Here is a 24363-nt window from a genome sequence, read left to right as displayed (position 1 = left end):
TGTTGCTTCTCATTTTCTTCTTTTTTGTCTTTTTGAGGGCTGCACCCTACAGCATATGGAAGTTCCCAGGCGAGGGGTTGAATTGGAGCTGTAGCCACTGGCCTACACCACAGCCACAGCAACATGGGATCCGAGCCACATCTGCAACCGATATAACAGCTTAAGGCAACACCGAATCCTTAATCCACTGAACGAGGATTAAGGGATGGAAACTGTGTCCTCACGGATCCTAGTCAGATTCATTACCGCTGAGCCACAACAGGAACTCAGCTTCTCCTTTTCTTTGCTAATTGATGTGAGGGGAAATGATCTTCCAGATGGACGGCTGCATACTAGATGAGCAGGACAATGTTGATTTCTCCCAGCAAAGATGTTATGTCTGGATCAGAAGGTGCAAGTGGAGCCACTGTCTAGTTTTGCCAGACATAGGAATATCACTTCCGTATCTATCAAGTCTTTGAGAGTGGCCCTGATCCCTGCAATTCCCACGGGGATGTGGTATTGCTTTTGGCTTACTGTTTTGTTAGGGAAGGGCAGTTCTAGGGGCTACTTGGCTCTGTCTAAAATAATAACCTTTCATCATAGGTCAGTGAGCTAGTGCAGGAAATCTGCCAGTTGCCAAGTGTGCCTCATCTAAAGATGCATTTAGGATCTGGTGATCAGCATGGATCTACAGAACCCACTGAGCCCCTGTGTGATGGACTTGGATGTGAATTTATTGTCTGCTTACCCAAAGCCCTCAATCTATCCAGGGTTCCCCAAGGGTTAGCATAAATTCAGATCAGTGTCTAACAATCCTTCAAAGTCTGAATATGTACCTTTCCTCAGTGCATGCTCATTCTGTCAAGAACCACAGATCCTTTTGAGGAGGCTTTGGAGGAATATTTGTAGTATACAGTTGTGGCAATGTTGCAGGGTCCTTTCAAGAGGACCTAGTTTCTCCTTCAGTCTCTGGGCCATGGGTATGTGACATAACTGGGAACTAAGTGAGAGGCTCTGACTTCCTTTTGTAGTAACTCAAGTCAGATTTCTGTGTGTCAGAACTTTAGTTTTCCCGGTTGTGTATATCAAGTAATACTTTAGTAGGCTACCACCTATTTAATTCCTAGGGTCCCTGTCATCAAGTTGGTACCCCCATAGATCCCCAAAGGTCCAGGCATTTGAATGTCACTCTGCCCCTGGTGTCCATTATGATAACGGTGCTCCCTTGCCTCTGGTGGTTAATTATTGGCACCTGGTCTTTGCCACTCTAGCGATGGCATTCCCACTGAAATCAGGAGACCTACTTCAATTGTTCTTGGTTTAGGGAGGATAGCAATTGTAGAGCTTTTAAGGATGCCTATGTTTCCATCACTAATGTTTTCTCAGAGCCTTAGTGCCTTCTGACTCTTCCAAGAAACATCGTCAGGAGACGGGTAAGGAAGTTACACATAGTAAATTTACTCCAACATTCCCATCACTTTAACACTTTCATATGTGACCCTGTGGCTTGACCTTTTTGTATCTCTTTACATTCCTTTCTCTCCATTTTGTGAGTGAAGTTCTGGTATCTTAGCTTCATTGAATGGAGCTGGTTTCAGTCAACCAAATGAATCCTAGTTTCAGTCAACCAAATCAGAGATGCTCAATTTAACATAATAAATACAGAAAATCACCTGTGGGTTTTTTTTTCTTTTTTCCTTTTTTTCTTTTTCTTTTCTTTTCTTTCTTTTTTTTTTTTCTTTTTTTGTCTTTTTAGGGCTGCACCTGCGGCATATGGAGGTTCCCAGGCTAGGGGTCAAATCAGAGCTGTAGCTGCTGGCCTATGGCACAGCCACAGCAACGCCGGATCCGAGCCTCGTCTGCGACCTACACCAATGCTGTAGGCAAGTCCAGGGATCAAACCTGTGTCCTAATGGATACCAGTTAGATTTGTTTCTTCTGAGTCATGACAGGAATACCTCTTTTTTTTTTTTTTTTTCTTTTTACGGATGCACCTGCAGCATATGAAAGTTCTAGGGCTAGAGATTAAATTGGAGCTTCAGCTGACAGCCTATGCCACAGCCACAGCAATGCCAGATCTGATCCACATCTGTGATCTACACTGCAGCTTGTGGCAACACTGGATTCTTAACCCACTGAGCAAGGCCAGGGATCAAACCTGCATCCTCATGAATACTAGTCAGGTTCTTAACCCACTGAGCAACAACAGGAACTGCCAGGACACCTATGTTTAAATTTAATCTAGCTCATCATTATATTCTTCCTTTTCTAATATAATACCCTTAGAATCTACTCTTACATAGTTTACCAGGTTACTAAGAATGTAAATACAAAAGATATTGCAACAATTTGGGTGTGCGAGTTTATTTGTTTATTTTCTGGAATGTACTTTACAGTTCTCTCCTGGGTCCCTGGATTTGACTTTAGAAGTGGATTTGAAGGATGGGGAAGATAGGATTTGGAGGAGAATGGACATCCCTTTGTAAGGCAACTGCTGCATATAGAATCTTTAAACAAGGGAAGGTCAATATCCTCATGAAGGAGACGGGGCATGGGGATATTTAGGGAGCTAGTCAGATGTCACCTCAAATGTTCCCATCCTAAGTCACAGGGTCCCACAACTTTCAATCAATATCCTAACTTTAATGCCATGACTTAGACAAGCTATGAATTCAACTTCATTATCCTCTAGAAACTTGCACAAATAAATTTGGTTCTGATCCTCAGCAATGGTCTATCCTTAGGTCATAAGAACTTCTTTGCACTACTGTAGAAGCTTTCTGGTTTTCTGATCACACCTTGAGCTGAGGGTTTAAAGCTCTAAATTTAATATTTTCATTTCCTAAGTTGCCTAATGCTGTGAAGTCCTCAGCCTATGCTACAGTCCTTGTAATTATCATTACTAATACATGGTAAAGTACAGTAGTTCCCAATTTTCTAATTTCTTCACCTTCGCCTGGCACTTTATTTCAAGCAACCACAGGCACTAATCTAAGCAATTACAGTACCGTTGCCTGCCATGAATTACTAGAATTTTATTTTCCACTCCTTGGGAGTGATAATGACATTCCAGTTAAATAAGTGACAAATTAACCCCCTGATGAACAATGGAAAGATGTGATGCTCTCGGAATCTCAAAGCCAAGTCTGTCAGACAGAATCTAGAACCATGGCCAGCAGTTTCCAGTTGGAGCTGGAGCCATGGTGGAGATGCATTAATTCCTGGAGCTGATGCTTGGGTGAGAGCAAGAAAGGGGAAATTTCTTGGCTTTTCCTCTCCTATTACCAAAGGCAGAAAGAGGCAGAGAACCAGGGGATCCACCTGAGAGAAGCAAGAGTGGCTGGTTTCAAAGGCTTCCGTATTTCAATTCCAATCTTATACTAACCCTGCTTTTCACTTGAGTGAGTTCTTGTTTCTTGTTTTCAAGGAGACCTATCAGAGTTTGCACAAAGTGCTTTGGAAGCCTAGTGGAGGGAGCAACCAAACTTGCTGCAGCGGTGCAGAAAGGGATAGCTGAGGTCCTAGAGGTGAATGGGGGTTTTCCAGGTGGCCTGGAAGAGCAGGAACATCCCGGAGGGACCAGTGTGTCAGGTGTCAAGAATGGGAAAGGACAGGGCAGCTGAAGGAAAGGGTACCGTTGAATAATAGTACCTACCTCATATTATTTATTGTAGGCTAGGTGAGAAAAAAACACTATAGCTGGTATAATTTGAGCTCTAACTATATGCTAGCATATTCTAAGTGAATTCTAAAAATTGATTCATTTAATACTCAGAAAAACCCATTGAAGTATATCTTACTGCTCTATTTTACAGATGAGGAAAATGAAAGTAAGAGAGTTTAGTAATTTTCTCAAGATCACACGATTTCATGGTCTGATCCCCAAAGTGAGAGTCTTTTTTTTTTTTTTTTTTTTTTTTTTGTCTTTTTAGGGCCACTCCCACGGCATATGGAGGTTCCCAGGCTAGGGGTCTAATCAGAGCTGTAGCTGCTGGCCTACGCCACAGCCACAGCAACACGGGATCCAAGCCGCATCTGCAAACGACACCACAGTTCACGGCAATGCCAGATCCTTAACCTACTGAGTAAGGCCAGGGATCGAACCCACAACCTCATGGTTCCTAGTCAGATTCGTTTCCACTGTACCCCAACAGGAACTCCATAAACTGCTGTGGGATACCGCTATTCTATACTTCCATTGCATGTGATTTCTTTATGTGGATTAAACTTAATCCATGCAAAGTGCTTCAGGGTAATTCTTGCCACATGGTAAATGCTCAATAAAAGCTAAATATCTCTATTTATTACTATAACATAATGATTCAAAGAGGAGCTTTGGAGTCGATCAACCTGGGTTCAAATCCTAGCTCTGCCCCTTCCTAGCTGCTTGCTCCAGGAAAAGTAAATCTAGGGCCTTGGTTGATTTGTAAAATGAGATAAATTATTTAATTCTCAGGGTTGCTGTCAGACAAAATGAAACCATATATGAATAGTGTCTTGCACATAGAAAATACTCAGGTGAAGATAACCTTTTTTTTTTTTTTTTTTTTTAGGGCCACACCTGAGACATATGGAAGGTCCCAGGCTAGGGGTCAAATCAAAGCTGTAGCTGCTGGCTTACACCACAGCCACAGCATTGATGGATCAGAGCCGGATTTGTGACCCACGCCGCAGCTCCCAGCAGTGCCAGATCCTTAACCCACTGAGTGAAGCCAGGGATCTAACCCACAACCTCATGGATACCAGTCGGGTTCATTACCGCTGAACCACAATGGGAACTGAAAGATAACTATTATCATTATTATTCCAATAGCAAGGAACAACCTGGATAAAGGCCCAGGATGGGGAGAGAAAGAGGAAGAAGTGAATTCCAGGGTCTCAGTGTATTTTCTTTTGCCTGGGGCATAGGATAGTTTAGGGAATGGCCTGGAAACAAGGCTGGAGAGGCCTGTAGACCTGGAAGGATAGTAGAGGCAGTTACACAGCACATAGGAGAAGTGTGTCCTCTAGCACAGGCTAAGTTATGCCACAGTAACAAATGTCCCCACACATCTGAGTGGCTTAAAAAAACAAATACTACATGTCCTTTGGGGATCAGCTATGCTTCTGTTCCATGTCATCTTCACTCGGGAACTTAGGCTGACAGAACAACTTCTCTCTGAAACAATTGCCTAGTCTTGTGGCATAGAGAAATGAGACATGGTGAATCCACCAACTGGTGCTTAAAGTGTCCAGCTGAAATTGATCTTTTGGCTCAAACTTTATTGGCCAAAGCAAGTCGCATGATCAAGCCTGCCATCAGTGGGGCAGCAGAAGGGACATTTCATGGAAGTACACCAAAATACTTGGCAGGACAATAGTAGGAACAGATTTTGTGGCAAAAAGGAACCAAATTTTAAAAATGGTAACCCAATCTAAAATGGGCAAGGGATTTGAATACACATTTCTCCATAGACATGTACAAATGACCAATAAGCACATGAAAAGATGTTGACCATCACTAGTTATTAGACAAATACAAATCACAATCACAGTGAGATACCACTTCACACCCACTAGGATGGCTATAATAAAAAAGACAGATAATACAAGTGTTGGAGAGGATATCAAGAAATTGGAATGGTCATACACTGCTGGTGGGAATGTAAAACAGTACAGCCTAGAAGTTTCACAAAAAGTTAAATGTGGAGTTACAATATGACCCAGCAAATCCACTCCCAGGTATATACCCAAGAGAAATGAAAATATATGTTCATACAAAAACTTGTACACAATTGTTCATAGCAGGGTTATTCATAATATCTCCAAAGTAGAGATAACCTAAATGTCCATCAACTGATTCATGGATAAATAAAATGTAGTATATCCGTACATTGGAATATTATTCAGCCATGAAAGGATTGAAGTTTCGATACATGCTACGATGTGGTTATAACTTGAAAACATGCTAAGTGAGAGAAGCCAGCCACAAAATAGCATATGTTGCATGATTCTCTTTTCGGCTGGCTGTTCAGGAAGAGAGCTAAATCCTAACCACTAGACCACAAGGTTCAGCAGGCTTGATGGAGAAAGAGCACTAGACCAGTCCTCGTCTCTTTGGAGAAAAAATTTCGGCAAAGATACAGAGAGTAGTAAGACAAGTAGAGTGTTTATTAAGAAAGAAGAGAGTAGTTCCCATCGTGGCACAGTGGTTAACGAATCGGACTAGGAACCATGAGGTTTCGGGTTCAATCCCTGGCCTTGCTCAGTGGGTTAAGGATCTGACGTTGCTGTAAGCTGTGGTATAGGTTGCAGAAGCGGCTCGGAACTGACATTGCTGTGGCTATGGTGTAGGCCGGCGGCTACAGCTCCAATTAGACCCCTAGCCTGGGAACCTCCATATGCTGCGGGAGTGGCCCTAGTAAAGGCAAAAAGACAAAAAAAAGAAAGAATTAAAAAAAAAGAGAGAGAGAGAAGATATGTGTGGAGGAAGCACAGGCGGGCTCGGGAGTTGAGAGGAGAGAGAGACAGACAGACACAGAGAAGTTGTCATGTGCTTTGGAGTGGTTTAAATCACTTGTATGGGGGCAGTTGGTCCGTCCTCTGGACAATCATCTTGCTTCTTCTGGCCTTGAGTCCATATCAGGCCTGACTCAGGGCCCTCCCTTGTATGCATACACATTTTCTAGCCAAGGTGGATTCTAGCACAAAGGTTTCTGGGAAGTTGACAGGATGTCCTGTGGTTTGGTGCCCCACCCTTCTCTGACCCCTGAGGAATCTTTCTGTGCATGTGTAGTTCGGAAGGATTCCTTGACCTCAAGAATGAGAAATACATGGTCTCTTTATCTTTTATCCAAAGAGGACTCAGCTCCTCCTTGCTACTGCCATAATTTTTATCTTGAAGTATCTGTCCATGGGGGACAGGTTTCAGTTGTTCAGTGGACCTATCCATCTCCTGTTTCAATTCCTTTTGCGTAAAATGTCTAGAGTAGACAAATCTATATCTAGAGAAAGTAGATTAGTGGTTGCTCATGGTTGAGGGGAGATAGGCAAGTGACTGTTAATGAGTATAGGGTTCCTTTTCGGGGTGATGAAAATATCCTAAAATTGATTATAGTGATGGTGGCACAGCTCTGTGAATGTACTAAAAACTATGGAATTGAACACTTTGAATAACTGTATGGTAAGTAAAATAGCCTAATAAACTCTTTTATATGTATGTGAGAAAAATGATGACTGGTTTTTATTTTTATCTTCTTGATTTTGAGAGGTTCAAGTGGAGATGACCAGGTATTTAGCAATGTGTATCTGGAACTCACAGCAGAAATCAGGGCTGGAGATATATACTGGGAAATCTGGAGGACAAAGATACTAACTAAATTTATGTAAAAAGAAACAATCCTCAATGAGTCTGTCCCTGGGGAAAAAAGAAGGCTTTCACCTATCCCTGAGGGATACTACTATTTAAGGGATGGGAGAAATAAGAGGAAACTTCAAAAGAGATGGAGAGGGAGTGTTTAGAGATGAAGAGAAATCAAGGAAGTAAAAACGGAAGTCAAGGAAAGAATGTTTCCAGAAGGAAGGAGTGTCAACTGATTCAGAGAGAAATTAAGTTAGGTCATGATGATAATGTTCATAGGATCTGAAGTAAGGAGATCCCTAGTGACTTTGGAAGGAATGGTTTCTATAAGGTGATGAGGCTGAAACCAGAAGGGCAATAACCTGAGTTTTTAGACGTGAGCAGTAGTTGAAGTATTGGAGACATTCTTGAATAGATAATTAGAGACATGTATTTGTGAAGGGAAGATCTGTAAAGAGGGGAAAGTAGAGGTTGAAGTAGGGTTTGGTGGGTTTGGTGGGAGAGTTCAAGACGGGTGAGGTTGTTTATGTGCTTATAAGAGAAAGGGGACAATTGATAAGAGGAATAAGGCCCTGTCTATCTTTTATGAAATCACATGTTCCTTACAGCAGTATGTTTCCTCCTTATCCTATGCATTTGTTTACTGTAGTGCTTATCATCTCATTATCATGGAACTTATCACTATTTTCTGTTTCTACCCTGTTCCAGGAAGGCACATGTTTTAATATATTTTATTAACTCTAAGAACCTAGAAAGTATCTGGTGTAGAGGAGATGCTCCAAAAACTCTTGATAAATAAATGAATGAAAGAGCAAGTTTTCTAAAAAGCCAAGTGGGGTGAGCAGCCAGAACAGCCAACAGTATGGTTCCTGCCTTTACAATGCTTATAGTTTAATTGTGAGGTAGACTCTGTTGGATTCCATGACTTCCTCCTTATTGTGGGTAACAAGGGATAGGGAAAGGTAAAGAGCTTGAGTTTCCCAGCAGGATGAAGAGTGATGGAATATTCATTTGATAATTATGGTCTGCGTTGTTCAGAGCTGTGATTTAATATTGTTACATTATTTAATTCGTATGTTTATTTTGTCTTTGAAGTAGAGAAAACACAAGTGTTAGGTCATTGTACTTTGTGCCTTTCAAGCCTGGCACAGAAGAGAGGCGGAAAGTCATTGCGTTAGAGGGTAAGCTGTGTTTGGTTTAGCGCTGCACGCTTTTCTGAAGCTCTTTCAGAGTTACAGATTTTTGAGGCGGACTTCTAGGTCCTTTATCTATGGGACACACCGCGGTGATAAAGGCAAACGAAAGGGAATGAATCCGAGAGAACTGAGCTGTCAAAAACAATGTGCAAGCGCTGCCCAGGGAAGGGAAGAACTCGCGAGAATTAGCCGCACCCAGCACCACGAAGCAAACCCACGCTGGGCCTCCCGCCTTCGCGGTCCCCGGGCGCGAACCCGGCTGCGCTTGCGCGCGGAATGCCTGCGCTAGGAGCCAGGAGCCGCGCGGACGCAGCTGGGAGTCACATGGGGTGGCGGACAATCGCTCCGCCTCTCCGCAGCGGCCCCGCCCCGCCCCGCCCCTTTCCCGGCGGGACGCTCGGAGTCGACCCGAGCTGCGCAGGGCGGTCAGGGGTGAGTGTCCGCGAGGGGCGTGCGTCGCGCAGAGCCGGACGGGCCTGGGTTGGGGCGCGGGCAGGAAGAACGCGTTGTGGGGGCCAAGGGGACAAAATGGCGGCGGGGTACGCCCTTTCACCCCCTCCCCTCACCTGGGACTGCGGGCGGAGAGGGTAGGGAACGCTGCTGGGGGAGGGGAGCAGAGGCCGCTTGAGAGGGCCATGGGGTCTTCTAAGGAGGCCTGGAGGCGGGGGGTGGGGTGACGAGTGGGCAGGGAGCCTGCCCTTCGAACTCAGCGGGGGTGTGAGCGACAGGGGATCCTGTGCACCTCACGGGCCGAGTGGTGGGCGGGGGATGGCTTTATTCCGTCAGGGGGGGCGTCCCTGGCGGCACCGGTCTAGGCTTCTGGACTGTCCATCCTGCTAGGGGCTTGCGGGGGAGCCGCCTCCCCAGCCGTTCATTTGACAGGTGATCGTCATCATCTCATTCTCAATGGGGTTTACCTCTTTCCCTGCACATGGACTCTGGAATTAGCTCTGCCCGGGGAGCTGAGCGGGAAAGATCTCTTCCATTTTACAAATGCGTAAAGGCGTTTGTAAGGCTTGGAGGGGTAAAGAGTTTAACCATGGCCTCGCACCTGGGAGTAGTAGAACCCGGTCTTCTGCCTCTCTTAGTGCTTCCTTCCCTGCACTTCATTCGCGCCTCCCCCTCTCAGGGTTCTGCCAGTGAGGGACGGGATTATTTGAAAGCGGGCAGAAAACTGGTCCTCCAAGCAGCACCTGCTGCTGTCAAAGTGGGGCCCGCCTGCGTGAGAGCAGCTTCCTGTTGCTGGTGAACTGTATTCCTCATTCTGTTTGTGTCAAGTTATTTTCTATGAAAATCGCTATTCAGTATAGTCATCTTACTGAGTAGATAGTAATTCCTTGTAAGTATTATAGGTTGCTAGTTTACATACTGATTTCACCAGCTTTAACAATTTCATCCTCATAAACAATGCGAGGTGGAAAGATGGGATAAGCGTTATGCCCATTTTACCAATGGGGAAACTGCGGCCGTTACTTACCCCAGATCACTTGCTGGTGAAGGCTTGCTCCAGGATTAAGTTTTCAGACCCACTCTGGTTTATATTGAAACTCTGGCCCCGTATTTTTTCCTGTTAACTATGACTTTTCCTCAAAATGTGTTGGTGCAGATTGTTTTATGCCATATATTGAAATGATCGGAGTACATCCACTAAATAATTAATATTTTAATTAATCAACTTATATGGTTTGGAAAGTTGTCTTTGTGGAAGGAAGTGATCAGGCTTTGAAGGCAGACTGATCTGTATTTGAATCCCAGTTGTCCTTTGACAGATTCATTTTTTTGAGCCTGGATTTCCTCTTCTGTAAAATACGGATATTATTATCCACCTAACAAAATTGTTGATAGCAAGTAAATGTGATATCTGTAAAGCATTTAGAACTGCTCCTAGCTTATAGTAAGCCCTCAACAAATGCTTGTTACTTTCCTTCTTTCTCCCTATTTCCTTGAGTTGTAATTCCTAAATTCTAAAATTCTCTAAACCCTGGTAGTTTAGGTCAGTCTACCTGGTTTATTATGCATGGAACCATAATCAGTGTTGCTGTGAAAATGGTGATTGGGCTACAAAGGATCTAGTGGTTTTTTTTTGGTTGTTGTTGTTTTTAGGGGGTTCTTTTTAGGGCCGCAAGCTAGGGGTCTAATTGGAGCTATAGCCACTGGACTATACCACAACCACAGCAATGCCAGACCCGAGCCGCGTCTGCGACCTACACCACAACTCATGGCAAGCCGAATCTTTAACCTGTTGAGCTAGGCCAGGGATCAGACCTGCGTCCTCATGGATCCTAGTCAGATTGCTTTCTGCTGAGCCACAATGGGAACTCCAGGATCTAGTGTTTTAAACATAGACTTTAAAAATGTTTGTCCTTAAAGACTTCCTAGATATTTAAGGATCATTAAAATGTTGATTTGATAGTGACTTTATTAATACCTTCATGTAACTGCTTTACCGAAATATTTTAAAGATGAAAGGGCTTGAGTCTTTTCTTTCACTTTCATACCCAACCACAACCCAGCCTAGATTAAAGGAGAAGCAAAAAATCTTTGGGAATCGCATTGGAACATTCTTCAAACACTTAGAAAGTGGTGGTGTTATTTAGTGGGAAGTTAAGTAGACTTCTCTCTGATGGTGCAGTCTGACATCCATGGTGAAATTGGCATTCCTGAAATTGTAGAAGCAAAAATGACAAATGGCTTGTATAACAGATTTAAAGAAGTCACTAATAAAAATCTGTTTCCATTTTTATGTTTGGCTTTGGCAATAGGTCTTATGGAATATATGTGAAAATATCTACAGTCAATTGGTGGAAACGACCTTAAAAAATTACTGAAAAGAAGTGGTTTATAGATAGATTTTTCCCCCTAAGACATGAAACACTAAAGATTTCATGAAGTTTTGCTGAAATAATAACTACTTTTTAACAACTTCTTAAAGTAGTAAGTTTATTATATATCTTGAAAATATGTGAAGTGGAAAGAATAAAAAAAATTAGTTACTAGATACCAGTTTACTTCAGCAATTACCTATTCATGGACAGTCTTATCCCATAAAAGCTATCTCCCCATTGTTTTGAAGCAAATCACAGACATCATATTTCACTTGTATAGAGTTCTATATGTGTCAGACCTGCTTTTACTTTACTATTGGTAAAGAGAGGTATTTTTGATATTTTCAAAGAGGCATGCCAGGTTTATGGGAGAAAATAAATGCCTCTTAGTTGATGTGCTTATGGTAGTAAACATAGGAATGATCAGAATTGAAAAACCTCATTAAATAATTTGGAATTATAAAATGTCCATATTGCTCTTCAAAATGCTTATTTTAGGAGTTCCCACTGTGGCTCAGTGAGTTAAGAACCCGACATAATGCCCGTGAGGATGTGTGTTTGATCCCTGGCCTTGCTTAGTGGGTTAACTATCTGGTGTTGCCACAGGCTGCTGCTTCCTAGGTTGCAGATGCAGCTCGGATCTGGCATGGCTATGGCATTGGCCAGGAGCTAGCTGCGATTTGACCCCTAGTCTGGGAACTTCCATATGCTGCAGGTGTGGCCATTAAAAACACACACACACACACACACACACACACACACACAAACTTATTTTACTGTGGTGCACTTGTTTTCCATTTAACAAATGTGAGAAATTACTGATAGTTGTTGAATATGCTGACTAGCATTGTTTAAGTACCAGATGCAGAAAGGTAGTCAAATTTTCTTATTTTTCAGAAAATGCAAAAACGTGGGTGATAAGATTTAATGAACATTGGAGATAACCTGCAGTTGAAACCCACTTTTTCTAGAATTTATTGGCAAATGTGAGACAATTCATCTGTCCTGTCCTGGCTTCTGTTGGATGGGCCTCTGTTTTTTAGAATAGTGCTACTAGTTGGCTTCTCACTATATTGGGTCTGCCATTTGATTCTTACCTTTACAGAACCTGTGCCCAAACTCGGATAGAGGAGAAGCCTTTCCTGGCACTTGAGCCAGTCTTCACATTTCTATCAGTAGGATTCTCAGGTGTCTCCACAGACATTCTGGGACTTCAGGGCAGGGTAGGACAAGTGAGACTTCAGTTTATCACAGGCAGAAGCTTTTTCAGAACCTTGGGCTCATTTAGTCCTAGCGTTTATTTCCTGTTTACAGCCTTTTTTTTTCATTTTTTTGTGCTCCATTTTTTGCTTGGCCATTGTTTTCCTCTAGCCAGAGTTTTCAAATTTAATTTGAGTTGACTGCCTGTATTTTGTTGTATCCATTTTTTATACTAGCTGATTTTTCATTTATGGTAGTTTTGTAAATTTTCTTTTAAAATTAAAGTAAAAATGTAGTTCTTTTAAAAGAAAAATGTTATGTAGATAATAGTATGGATGGTGGTTAATGGTAGATATTGTGAAAGTAGTAACTGATGGAAATTTTGTAAATTCAGAGTTTTTTTTTTAAACAGCTTTATTGAGTTATTTCACATACTGAAAAATTCAGTCATTAAATGTCAGTGGTTTTTAGTATATTTGTGGACTTGTGCAGCTGTCACCACAGTCAATTTTAGAATCTTTCAATATCCCAGTATGAAACTCCATAACCATTAGCATTTATTCCCCTGGCTTCCTTCCCCACATTCCTATTCTACTCCCCACCTCTGCCCCAAGCAGCCACCAATCTACTTTCTTTCTCTGTGAATTTGCCTATTTTGGCATTTCTCATTAATAATATGTTATGCCATTCCCTTCTGGCTTGTGAAATTTCTGCTAAAAAAATCTACTGATAGCCTTTTGGGGTTTCTCTTGTAGATAATGTGTTGTTTTTCTCCTGCTGCTTTTAGGATTTTCTCTTCACCCTCAACTTTACCATTTTAATCATAATGTGTCTTGTTGGCATCTCTATTCCCTTATTTGAAACTCTTGGGGCTTCCTGTCTGTTTCTTTCCCTAGATTAGGGAATTTCTCAGCCACTCTTCAAGTAATATTTTTGGCCCTTCCTCTTCTTCTTCTGGGATCCCTGGACTGTCAACGTTATTCTGTTTGATGTTGTCTTTTTATTTTCATTTTGCTGCTCTGTCTGGGTGAGTTCCATTGTTTAGTCTTACTCCTTGCTGATTGGTTCTACCTCATCAAGTCTGCTGTTGAACCCCTCTAGTGTATTTTTCCGTTCAGTTATAATTTCTTTTTGGTTCTTTCTTATATTTTCTTTCTTTTTGTTGACGGTCTCACAGTGTTTTTCCATTCTTTCAAGTTTGGTGAGCATTTTTATGACATTACTTTTTTTTGGCCGCCCTGTGTCATGTGGGGTTCCTGGGCCAGGGATCAGATCTTTGTGGTAGTTGTGATCTAAGCCGCAGCTGTGGCAACAGCAGGTCCTTAACCTACTGTGTTGGGTCGGGAATGGAACCTGAGTCCCAGTGCTCCCAAGATGCTTCTGATCTTATTGTGCCACAGTGGAAACTCCTTATGAAATTACTTTAAATTCTTTATTAGGTAGATTGCTTATCTCTCTATCATTTAGTTCTTTTCCTGAAGTTTTTCTTTTCCCTTTTTCTTTCAATTTGAACATATTTATTTCTCTCCTTTGCCAAATTCTTTGTGTTTGTTTCTGTGTATTAGGTGTATGAGCTATTTCCCAATCTTGAAGGAGTGTCCTTATTGAGATGCCCTGTGGGGCTCAGAAGCATAATCCTGCCCGGCCACTAGAGCCAGGTGCTCAAGGTGTGTCTCCTATGTGGGCCGCATGGGCCTCCTGTTGAGGCAGGGCCATGGTGGTTCTGGGGCACTAGTGAGTGGGGGCTGTCACTCAGTTGACCATGAGTCCTGGCTTAAGCACATAGGTAGGCAAGGCTCTCACTGGAGTATTTTCACTGGTGTTAATAGGTTACATGGAGAATTCCCGATGTGTGGTGCCAGTGCTGTTATTAGCAAGGTAGCCTGAGATCACAAAAATGGCTCCCACCAGTACTTCCTAACTCATCTTGTGAGTTATCACCTTGATACCAAACAAAGAAAATTACAGGCCAATGTCTCTGATGAACATAGAAACAAAGACTTCAACAGTGAATTGTTGATTCAACAAATCTTCAGCGAACAGAATTCAGCAATACATTAAAAGGATCATTTACCACAGTCAAGTGGGATTTATCAAACATCTACAAATCAGTACCTGTGATATGCCATGGTAACAAAATGAAGGCCAAAAATCATATGATTATTTCAATAGATGCAGAAAAAGCATTTGACAAGATTAAATACTCATTTGTGATAAAAACTCTCAACAAAGTGGGTATGGAGGCATATACCTCACATAATAAAGGCCATAAATGACAAACTCTCAGCTAATATCATACTTCATGGTGGAAAACTTAGAGCTGTTTCTCTAAAATCAAGGGCGAAACAAGGATGCTAACTCTTGCTACTCTTATGCAGTGTAGTATTGGAAGTCCTTGTGAAATTACTTAGGCAAGAAAAAGAAATAAAAGACATCTAATTTGGAAATAAGTTCATCACTCTTTGCAGATGACGTGATTTTATAAATAGAAAACTGTAAAGAGTCCACCAAAAAACTACTAGAAATAATAATGTTACAGGGTACAAAATCAAAATACAAAAATTTGTTGTGTTTCTATATGCTGACAATGCACTAGCAGACAAAGAAGTTAGGGAAATAATTTAAATTGCAACAAAAAGAATAAAATACCTAAGAATAAATTTAATCAAGGAATTGAAAGACTTTCAGACTCAAAAGTGTAAGGCATTGTTGAAAGAAATTGAAAACACACAAAAAATGGAGAGATATTTCATGCTCATGGATTGGAATAATTAATATTATTAAAATGTCCGTATTATCTAATGCAGTCTACAGTTTCAGTGCAATCCCTATCAACATTCCAAGGATATTTTTCAGATAAATAGAGCAAAAAATTCTAAAAAATACTTGGAAACACAAAAGATCTTGAATAGTCAAAGCAAACTTGAGAAAAAAGAACAAAGCTGGAGGTATCACTCCCTGATTTCAAGCTATATTACAAAGCCATAGTAAGCAAAACAGATCATATTGGCAGAAAAACTAGATACTTGATCAGTGGAACAGAATTGAGAGCCCAGAAATATACCCAGTCATATATGGACAATCAGTTAACGATAAAGGAGCAAAGAACATGCAGTGGAGAAAGAATGTTTTCTTCAATAATTGGTGCTAGGAAAACTGGGAAGCCCATGCAAAAAAATGAAACTAGACCACTGTCTCACACTGCACACAAAAATCAACTCAAAATGGATTAAAGATTTGACTGTGAGACCTGGAACCATCAAACTCTTAGAAGAAAACAGTATGCTCTTTGACATTGGTTTTAGCAATATCTTTCTAGATTTGTCTCTTCATGCAAGGGAAACAAAAACAAACAATGGGATTACACCAAACTAAAAAGTTTATGTTCAGCAAAGGAAATCACTAACAAAACAAAAAGACAAGCTACCAATTGGGAGAAGAGTTTTGCAAATGATGTACCCTATAAGGGGTTAATATCCAAATTATATAAAGAACACATACAACTGAACAACAGAGAAGCAACAACTGATTAAAAAATGCACAGAGGATCTGAATAGATATTTTTCCAATGAAGACATACAGATGGCAATAGGTACATGAAAAGATGTGTTCAGCATCATTAATTAATAGGGAAATGCAAATCAGAACTACAGTGTGATATCCTCTCTTGCCTATCAGAATGGCTATGATCAAAAAGGCAAGAAATAACAAATGTTAGGATGTAGGGAAAAGAGAACCCCTATGCACTATTTGTTGGACTGTAAATTAGTGCAGTCACTGTGGAAGATGTTGTGGAGATTCTTCAAAAAATTCGAAAAAAAACTACATGTGACCCAGCTGCTACACTTCCTGGTATTTATTTAAATAATATGAAAACACTAATTTGAAGATACCTGCACCCTCATGTTTGTTGCAGCATTATTTATAATAGCCAAGATATAGAAACAACCTAAGTGTCTATCAATAGATCAATGGATAAAGAAGATGTGGTGTGTATATATATGTATACACACACGTTCAATGGAATACTCTTCAGCCATAGATGAAATTTTGCCTTTTGCAACAGTAAGGAGGACCTTGAGTGTATTATGTTAAGTGAAATAAACTAGACAAAGAAAGACAATCTGTTAAGATTTCACTTGTGTGGGATATAAAAACAAAAAATAAGCGAACAAACTAAACCAAAGGAAACGTATAGATAACAGAACAGAATAATGGTTACCAGAAGGGAAGGGACAGGAGGGGAGTAGAGTGAAATGGATAAAGGGGATTATCTGTGTCTCAGTGCCTGTGTTCTAATTGGATCCTGCCTTTCTGGTAGATGTGGGTCCTCATCGCTTATGGTCTATGCATTTTTTTTTTTTTTTTTTTTTGCTTACAGCATGTGGAAGTTCCCAGGCTAGGGGTCAAATCGGAGCTACAGCTGCTGGCTTATGCCACAGTCACGGCAGTGTGAGACCTACACCACAGCTCACAGCAGCATGGGATCCTTAACCCACTGAGTGAGGCCAGGGATCGAATTTGCATCCTCATGGATCTTAGTTGGGATTGCTAACTGCTAAGCCACAAAGGGAACTCTGGTCCATGCACTTTCAAATCAAGTGTTTTGGCACTGATTTTTGGGTTTAGTAAGTCTACCTACAAGCCCTTTAAGGGTGGGTTGTCCTCTCTGCAGTTTTGTAGGTTTCCTGGGCATATTTTCTGTTGGCATTTAAAGCCAGTTGTTTTGGGATCTAGGGGTCTCTCCTGCACACAATCTAGAAGTTAGAGTGTTTAATGTGGAGCTTGAATCCCTCACTTTTCAGGGCAAAGATCCATATCTTTGCGATCCCTTCCAGTTATGAACTGACACAGTGTGGGTTTTCCTTGGTGAAACTATATCTCTGCCTCTCCTATCCTCTGCCATTCCTGTCCATCCTGATGTTGTCCTTTTACCCTTTGTTATGAAGGCTCTGTTTACCCAGTTTTCATGTCCCTTTCCTAGGAAATTATTCCATATGTAGTTTTAGAGTTGTGTTGATAGGAGGAGATGAGTTTAGGATTTTCCTATGGCACCATTTGAACCCCCCTTATTATTACTTTTGATGACTGCATCTGTGGCATATGGAAGTTCCCAGGCTAGGGACTGAATCTGAGTTGCAGCTGTGAACTCTGCTGCACTTGTAGCAGTGCTGGATCCTTTAACCTTCTGTGCTGGGCTGGGGACCGAACCTGTGCCTCCGCAGCAACCTGGGCTGCTGCAGTCAGGTTCTTAATCTACTGAACCACAGCAGGAACTCCTTGATGAATTTTTTTTGTCGTGAATGGATGTTGAATTTTTGTCTTTTTGCCATTTCTTGGGCTGCTCCTGTGGCATAGGGGTTGAATCGGAGCTGTAGCTGCCAGCCTACAGCCACAGTAACTCAGGATCCGAGTCATGTCTGCAACCTATACCATAGCTCATGGCAACGCCGGATTCTTAACCCACTGAGCAAGGCCAGGGATCGAATCCGCAACCTCATGGTTCCTAGTCAGATTCATTAACCACTGAGCCACAGTGGGAACTCCTGGATGTTGAATTTTATCAAATGCCTTTTCTGTGTCTGTTAAGTTGATTATGTGATTTTTATCCTTTTTTGTTAATGTGTTGTATCACATTGACTGATTTGCAGATATTAAACCCTTGCATCCCTGGAATAAATCCCATTTGATCATGTGTATGATTCTTTTTATATATTGTTGAATTCTATTTGCTAATATTTTGTTGAGGGGTTTTTGCATCTATATTTATCAGAGATACTGGCCTGTAATTTTTTTTGGCGCATCCGTGTCTCTTTTTGGTATCAGCATAATGGTGGCATTGTAGAATGAATTTCAGTGTTTCCTCCTCTTCAGTTTTTTTTTTTTTTTTTTTTTTTGGAATAGTTTGAAAAGGATTGATATTAGTTCTTCTTTATATGTATGGTGGAATTCCCCTATGAAGCCTTCTGTTCCCAATCTTTTGTTTGCTGTCAGTTTTTTGATTACTAATTCAATTTCACTGCTAGTGATTAGTCTGTTCAGATTGTCTATTTCTTCTTGATTTCAGTCTTGGTTTCTATACATTTATACATTTCTCCTGTGTTGTCCAATTTGTTGCCATATAACTGTTTGCAGTATTATGATTTTTTTGTACCTCTCTGATATTGGATATAATGTCCCCTGTTTTATTTCTTGTTTTATTTATTTGTATTCTCTTTTTTCTTGATGAGCCTGGCTAAAGGCTTATAAATTTTGTTTGTCTTTTCAGAAAACCGGATGTTGGTTTCATTGATCTTTTCTATTGTTTTTTGACCTCTCTTCTATTTTTTTTTTTTTTTCTTTTAGGATTGGTTTTGGTATTGATGAATTTCTTTTATTTTTGGGTTGTCTGAGTTTTTTGCTTTTTTTAGGGCCATACCTGTGGCATATGGAAGTTCCCAGGCTAGGGATTGAATCAGAGCTACAGCCATCAGCCTACACCACAGCCACAGCAATGCGGGATCTGAGCCACGTCTGTGACCTACACCATAGCTAATGGCAATGCCAGATCCATAACCCACTGAGCAAGGCCAGGGATTGAACCCGCAACCTCATGGTTCCTAGTCAGATTCATTAACCACTGAGCCTTGAAGGAACTCCCTGAGAAGTTCTTTATCTCTCTTTCAATTCTGAATGATAATTGTGCTGAGTAGAATATCTTGGGTTGCTAGTTATTCCCTTTCGGCACTTTAAATATATCATGCCACTCCCTTCTGGCCTGCAATGTTTCTGCAAAAAAATCAGCTGATAGCCTCTTGGGGGTTCCCTTGTATATGGCTCTTTATTTTTCTCTTGTTGCCTTTAGAATTCTCTCTTAATCTTTAATTTGCCATTTTAGTTATATCTTGGTGTGGATCTGTTTGGGTTCATCTTGTTTGGGATCCTCTGTGCTTCTTATATCTGAATATCTGTTTCCTTCTTCAAGTTTGGGGAAATTTTCAGCTATTATTTTATCAAATATATTTTTGACGTTTTTCTTTTTCTCTTGTCCTTCTGAGATCCCCATAATCTGAATTATGTATGCCTGATGTTGTCTTAGAAGTCCCTTAAACTATTCTCATTAAAAAGGTTTTTTTTTTTCTTTTTGCTGTTCTGATTGGGTATTTCCATTATTCTATCTTCCGTATCAGTTATGCAGTCTTCTCTGTCATCTAGCCTGCTCTTAATTCCTTCTGGTGTGTTTTTTATTTTGTTTATTTCATTCTTCAGTTCTGACCGGTTCTTTTTTATGTTTTCCAGTTCCTTGTTAAAACTCTCTTTGTTCATCTGTTCTTTTCCCTAATTCAGTTATCATTCTTACCAATGTCTTGAGCTCTTTTTTCTGTTGAATTATTTATATGTTTCATTAGTTGTTTTTCAGGGCTTTTATCATCTTCTTTCATTTGAAACAAATTCCTCTCTTTTTTCATTTTGTTTAACTTTCTTTGTCTCTATGAAATTTTGTGAAACCTATTGCCTATCCTGATCTTAAAGGGATATTTTTATGTGGATGCATCCTTATGCAGTCTTTATGTGCCTGGTGGCTTTGATGGGGAAGCTGGATCTGAAGTGAGCATGAGTCACAGTCTTTCCCCAGGTTTGCTGGCAGTTGTCACCTTAGTGGGAGGTAAGGCTGCAGAAGGAAGGGCTAGAGCCAGAGCCAGGTGTGAGCCAGGACTTCTGTGCCCAGTAGATGATACTGCTTTATCTGGTCCAGGCTCATGTACCAAGGTGCTGGAGCAGAAGCCTTGAGGGTTGGAGCTGAAGTGGTTCTATTGCCTCTTAGCATGTGCCCTCCCCCTTTCACAGCATTGACATCTTTCCCCAGAAGGGAGCTGCACTGCAGCAAGAGGGACTGCAACAGGCACTCAGTGTGGATTGGGGCATATGTTGGGGCTGTTCTGGCATATCAGAGTCCAGACCCCTCCCAATCTACTGCCTCTGAGAGTGCCAGTAATAGCCGCCCTGGCCCCAGTCAGCTGCAGAGCTAGGTCCAGGTTGGTGCCATCCCCCACAGCTGCACATCCTTGACAGCACAGCCTTTACCCTAATGGGGAGCTGTGCAGCAGAGCAGGATGGGCCAGGGTGTATGCTGGGCTAGTCACAGAAACTGGTACAATCCCACGCAGGCTCTCAGTCTGCCTCCTCTGCCTTATTTTGGGAATAAGTAAACATGTGCACGCTCTTCATGAATGGAGTTCAAGTTTCCCAGAGTCCCCCTCCTAGTCCCACTAGTCTTCAAACCATTGAAGAGCATTTGTTTTCCTGGTGTTGGACCCCAAGCCTGGGGTGCCCATAATGTGGTTCAAACCCCCCTCTTTCCAAGGAGAATCTCCAAGTTCAAGTAATGCTCCTACTTCTGTGTTCCATCCTTCGAGTGTGAGTCCCAACCTGATCACTTCTCTTCCTTCCTGACTTGGTGTGGATCTTTCTTTACAGCCTTGGTTATATAAGTCTTTCCACCAGTCTCCAGTTTGTTTTCAGTGAGAATTGCTCTGCATGTAGATGTATTTTTGATATGTTCATAGGGAGAGGTGAGCTTAGCATCCTCCTGTTTTGCTCTCAATCTCCTCACCTGAATACATTTAAATTTAAATTACTACAGCCTTTTAAAGTTGTAACTGCTGTACAATTACATTTTCAGAAAATCTGCAAAATAGCGAAGAAAAAAAACCACTCATAATCATTCCATTAGTGTACATTTTCCAGTTAATGAGCACCAGTTCTCTGTCATTTGGTGCTTCATACCTAATTTCTTTGATTTAGAAAATAATTCTACAAGGTAGATATTTTAACCCCCATTTTACAAGTGTGAACTGTGAAGTTCAAAATGTTAAATAACTTGCCTAAAGGTTACATGGAGTTTATTTAATTTTTTCTTATGTTTGACTTCAAACTTTTAAAAGATTTTTATTTTTTCTATTATAGTTGATTTATAATGTTCTGTCAATATCTGCTATACAGCAAAGTGACCCAGTCACACGTATATTTATACACATTATTTTCGCATATTATCTTCTTTCATGTTCTATCATAAGACCATGATAGAATATTAAAAAGAATTTATATATATGTATGACTGGGTCACTTTGCTGTACAGCAGAAATTGGCACAGCATTGTGAATCAAATATATTTTAATAAAAATAAAAAAGATGTAGCCTTATAAAAAAAGGTGATTGGATATAGTTCCCTGTGCTATACAGCAGGAACTCATTGCATATCCATTCTAAATGCCATCTACTAATGCCAAACTCTCCATCCATCCCACTCCCTCCTCCTTTCCCTTGACAACCACAAGTCCATTCTTCAAGTCTGTAAGTCCATTCTCCAAGTCTGTGAGTCTGTTTTGTTTTGTAGATAGGTTTATCTGTGCCATATTTTAGATTTAACATAATAAGTGACATCATATGGTATTTGTCTTTCTCTTTCTGACTTACTTCACTTAGAATGAGAATTTCTAGTTGCATCCTTATTGTTGCAAATGGCATTATTTTATTCTTTTTTTATGGCTGAGTTGTATTCCATTTTGGTATATATACCACATCTTCTTAATCCATTCATCTGTCTATGGACATTTATGTTGTTTCCATGTCTTGGCTATTGTGAATTGTGCTGCAGTGAACATAGGGATGCACATATCTTTTCCAATGAAAGTTTTGTCTGGGAGTGAAATTGCTGGATCATATGGTAGTTCTATATTTAGTTTTCTGAGGAACCTCCATACTGTTTTCCATAGTGGTTTTATCAATGCACATTCCCACCAACAGTGTAGGAAGGTTCCCTTTTCTCCACACCCTCTCCAGTATTTGTTATTTGTAGACTTATTAATGATGGACATTCTGACTGGTGTGAAGTGGTACCTCATTGTAGTGTTGATTTGCATTTCTTTAATAATTAGTGATGTTGAGCATTTTTTCATGTGCATTCTGGCCATCTGAGCGTCTTTGGAGAAATGTCTATTTAGAACTTCTGCCCATTTTTTGATTGGGTTTTGTTGTTGTTGTTGTTGTTGTTTTGTTATTGAGTTGTATGAGTTGTTTGTATATTTTGGAGATAAAGCCCTTGGTGGTTGCATCATTTGCAACTACTTTCTCCTATTCTGAAGGTTGTCTTTTTTTTTTTTTTTAATGATTTCTTTTGCTGTGCAAGAGCTTGTAAGTTCGATTAGCTCCCATAGTCCATAGTTTATGTTTTTTTTATTTCTATTGCCTTGGGAGACTGACCCAAGAAAACATTTGTACAATTGATGTCAGAGAATGTTTTGCCTATGTTCCCTTCTAGGAGTTTTATGGTGTTATTCTCTTATTGTTAAGTCTTTAAGCCACGGTGTAAGGGTGTGTTCTAGTTTCACTGATTGATGTGCATCTGTCCAGTTTTCCCAGCACTAGTTGCTGAAGAGACTGTCTTTTTCCATTTTATATTCTTGCCTCCTTTTTCAAAGATTAATTGACAGTAATTAATCTGGGTTTATTTCTGGGCTCTCTGTTCTGTTCCATTGGTCCATATGTCTGTTTCTGTACCAGTACCACACTGTCTTGATAACTGTTACATAGATTTTAAGTGACAGTCTTGGGATGTGAATTTGGGTCCGACTTCAGAGTTTATGCTCTTAATCCACATTGCTTCTTGTCTATTTCCAATCTGTTTTCCAGTGCATGTGGATCATATGATACATAAAACATTGTGTCTGCCCTAAAAAAGTTGTTGGTGTCTAGCATATACCTGTCTTTATTGGAAAGCTCACTTATTGGTTCTAGAATGACCAAAATAAGAAGAGTTCAAAAGAGCCAATTTTACTTAATCAATAAACCAGCCTACTTCCTTCCTTCCTTTAGTTCAAAATCTTTGTTGAGTGCCTACCATTTGTAACCTTAAGTGGAAGAAAGAGAAGATCATTGAGATGCTTATCCTGTCTTTTAGGATCCTAAAATGTAGTAGAGGAGGAAATTCTTGTCCAAGGGAAATGGGGAATAGAGTATAACACCAATTGAGCATCTACTGTGTGCTGAGTTTTGTATATTATTTAAGTACTTGTTATGTAACAGATACTGTGTTAATTGGTGGAAACTAGTATGCTGCCATTTAACTCTATAAAGTAGAAATTACTCTCTTTACAGAAAGAGAAAACTGAAGTTCTGGGGGATTAATGACTTGTCAAAAGTTATCTAGCTAGTAGCTACAATAATTCATCCCACTCGAATTCGGTCCCATATCAGTGTGCAGTCTTTTGTGCTGTGCTGATTTGAGTAGATGTGTTTCTCATCTAATCCTCCTAACAACCTAATAAATTAAGGATAGCCTTCATTTTTTTCCCCTAAGCTGTGTGCCCTTTTCTTTTCTTTTCTTTTTTTTTTTTTTTGTCTCTTTGCTATTTCTTTGGGCCGCTCCTGCGGCATGTGGAGGTTCCCAGGCTAGGGGTCGAATCGGAGCTGTAGCCGCCAGCCTACGCCAGAGCCACAGCAACGCAGGATCCGAGCCACATCTGCAACCTACACCACAGCTCACGGCAACGCTGGATCGTTAACCCACTGAGCAAGGGCAGGGATCGAACCCACAACCTCATGGTTCCTAGTCGGATTCGTTAACCACTGCGCCATGACGGGAACTCCTGCCCTTTTCTTTAAATCAGTTTTTTTTTTTTTTTTTTTTTTGGTCTTTTTGCCTTTTCTAGAGCCTCTCCCAAGGCATATGGAGGTTCCCAGGCTAGGGGTCGAATCGGAGCTGTAGCCGCCGGCCTACACCACAGCCACAGCAGCGCGGGATCCAAGCCTCGTCTGTGACCCACACCACAGCTCACGGCAG

At 40.9% G+C, this 24363-nt stretch overlaps 1 protein-coding gene across 5 annotated transcripts in view; it reads left to right on the top strand.

Annotated features, from left to right (window-relative positions):
- Nucleotides 1-8888: 8888 nt before the first annotated feature.
- The window catches only part of SCAPER (S-phase cyclin A associated protein in the ER), a 428719-nt gene continuing 413244 nt past the window's right edge, over nucleotides 8889-24363 (top strand). For 3 of the 5 annotated variants that reach the window (XR_014810514.1, XM_021099014.2, XM_021099012.2), the window contains exon 1: nucleotides 8889-8949. The gene's annotated coding sequence lies outside the window, so the exon portion shown is untranslated. Of the gene's footprint in view, nucleotides 9057-24363 lie in introns of all 5 variants that reach the window. The other 2 variants (XM_084968700.1, XM_021099013.2) reach the window with 1 other exon arrangement.

This window comes from Sus scrofa, chromosome 7 (assembly GCF_054392235.1).
Source record: "Sus scrofa isolate SSC_HxYL_T2T_F1_AM1 chromosome 7, Sscrofa_HxYL_maternal_Yorkshire_Landrace_v2.0, whole genome shotgun sequence".
NCBI classification, from domain to species: Eukaryota; Metazoa; Chordata; class Mammalia; order Artiodactyla; family Suidae; genus Sus; species Sus scrofa.
This window is presented reverse-complemented; position numbering and strand designations above follow the sequence as displayed.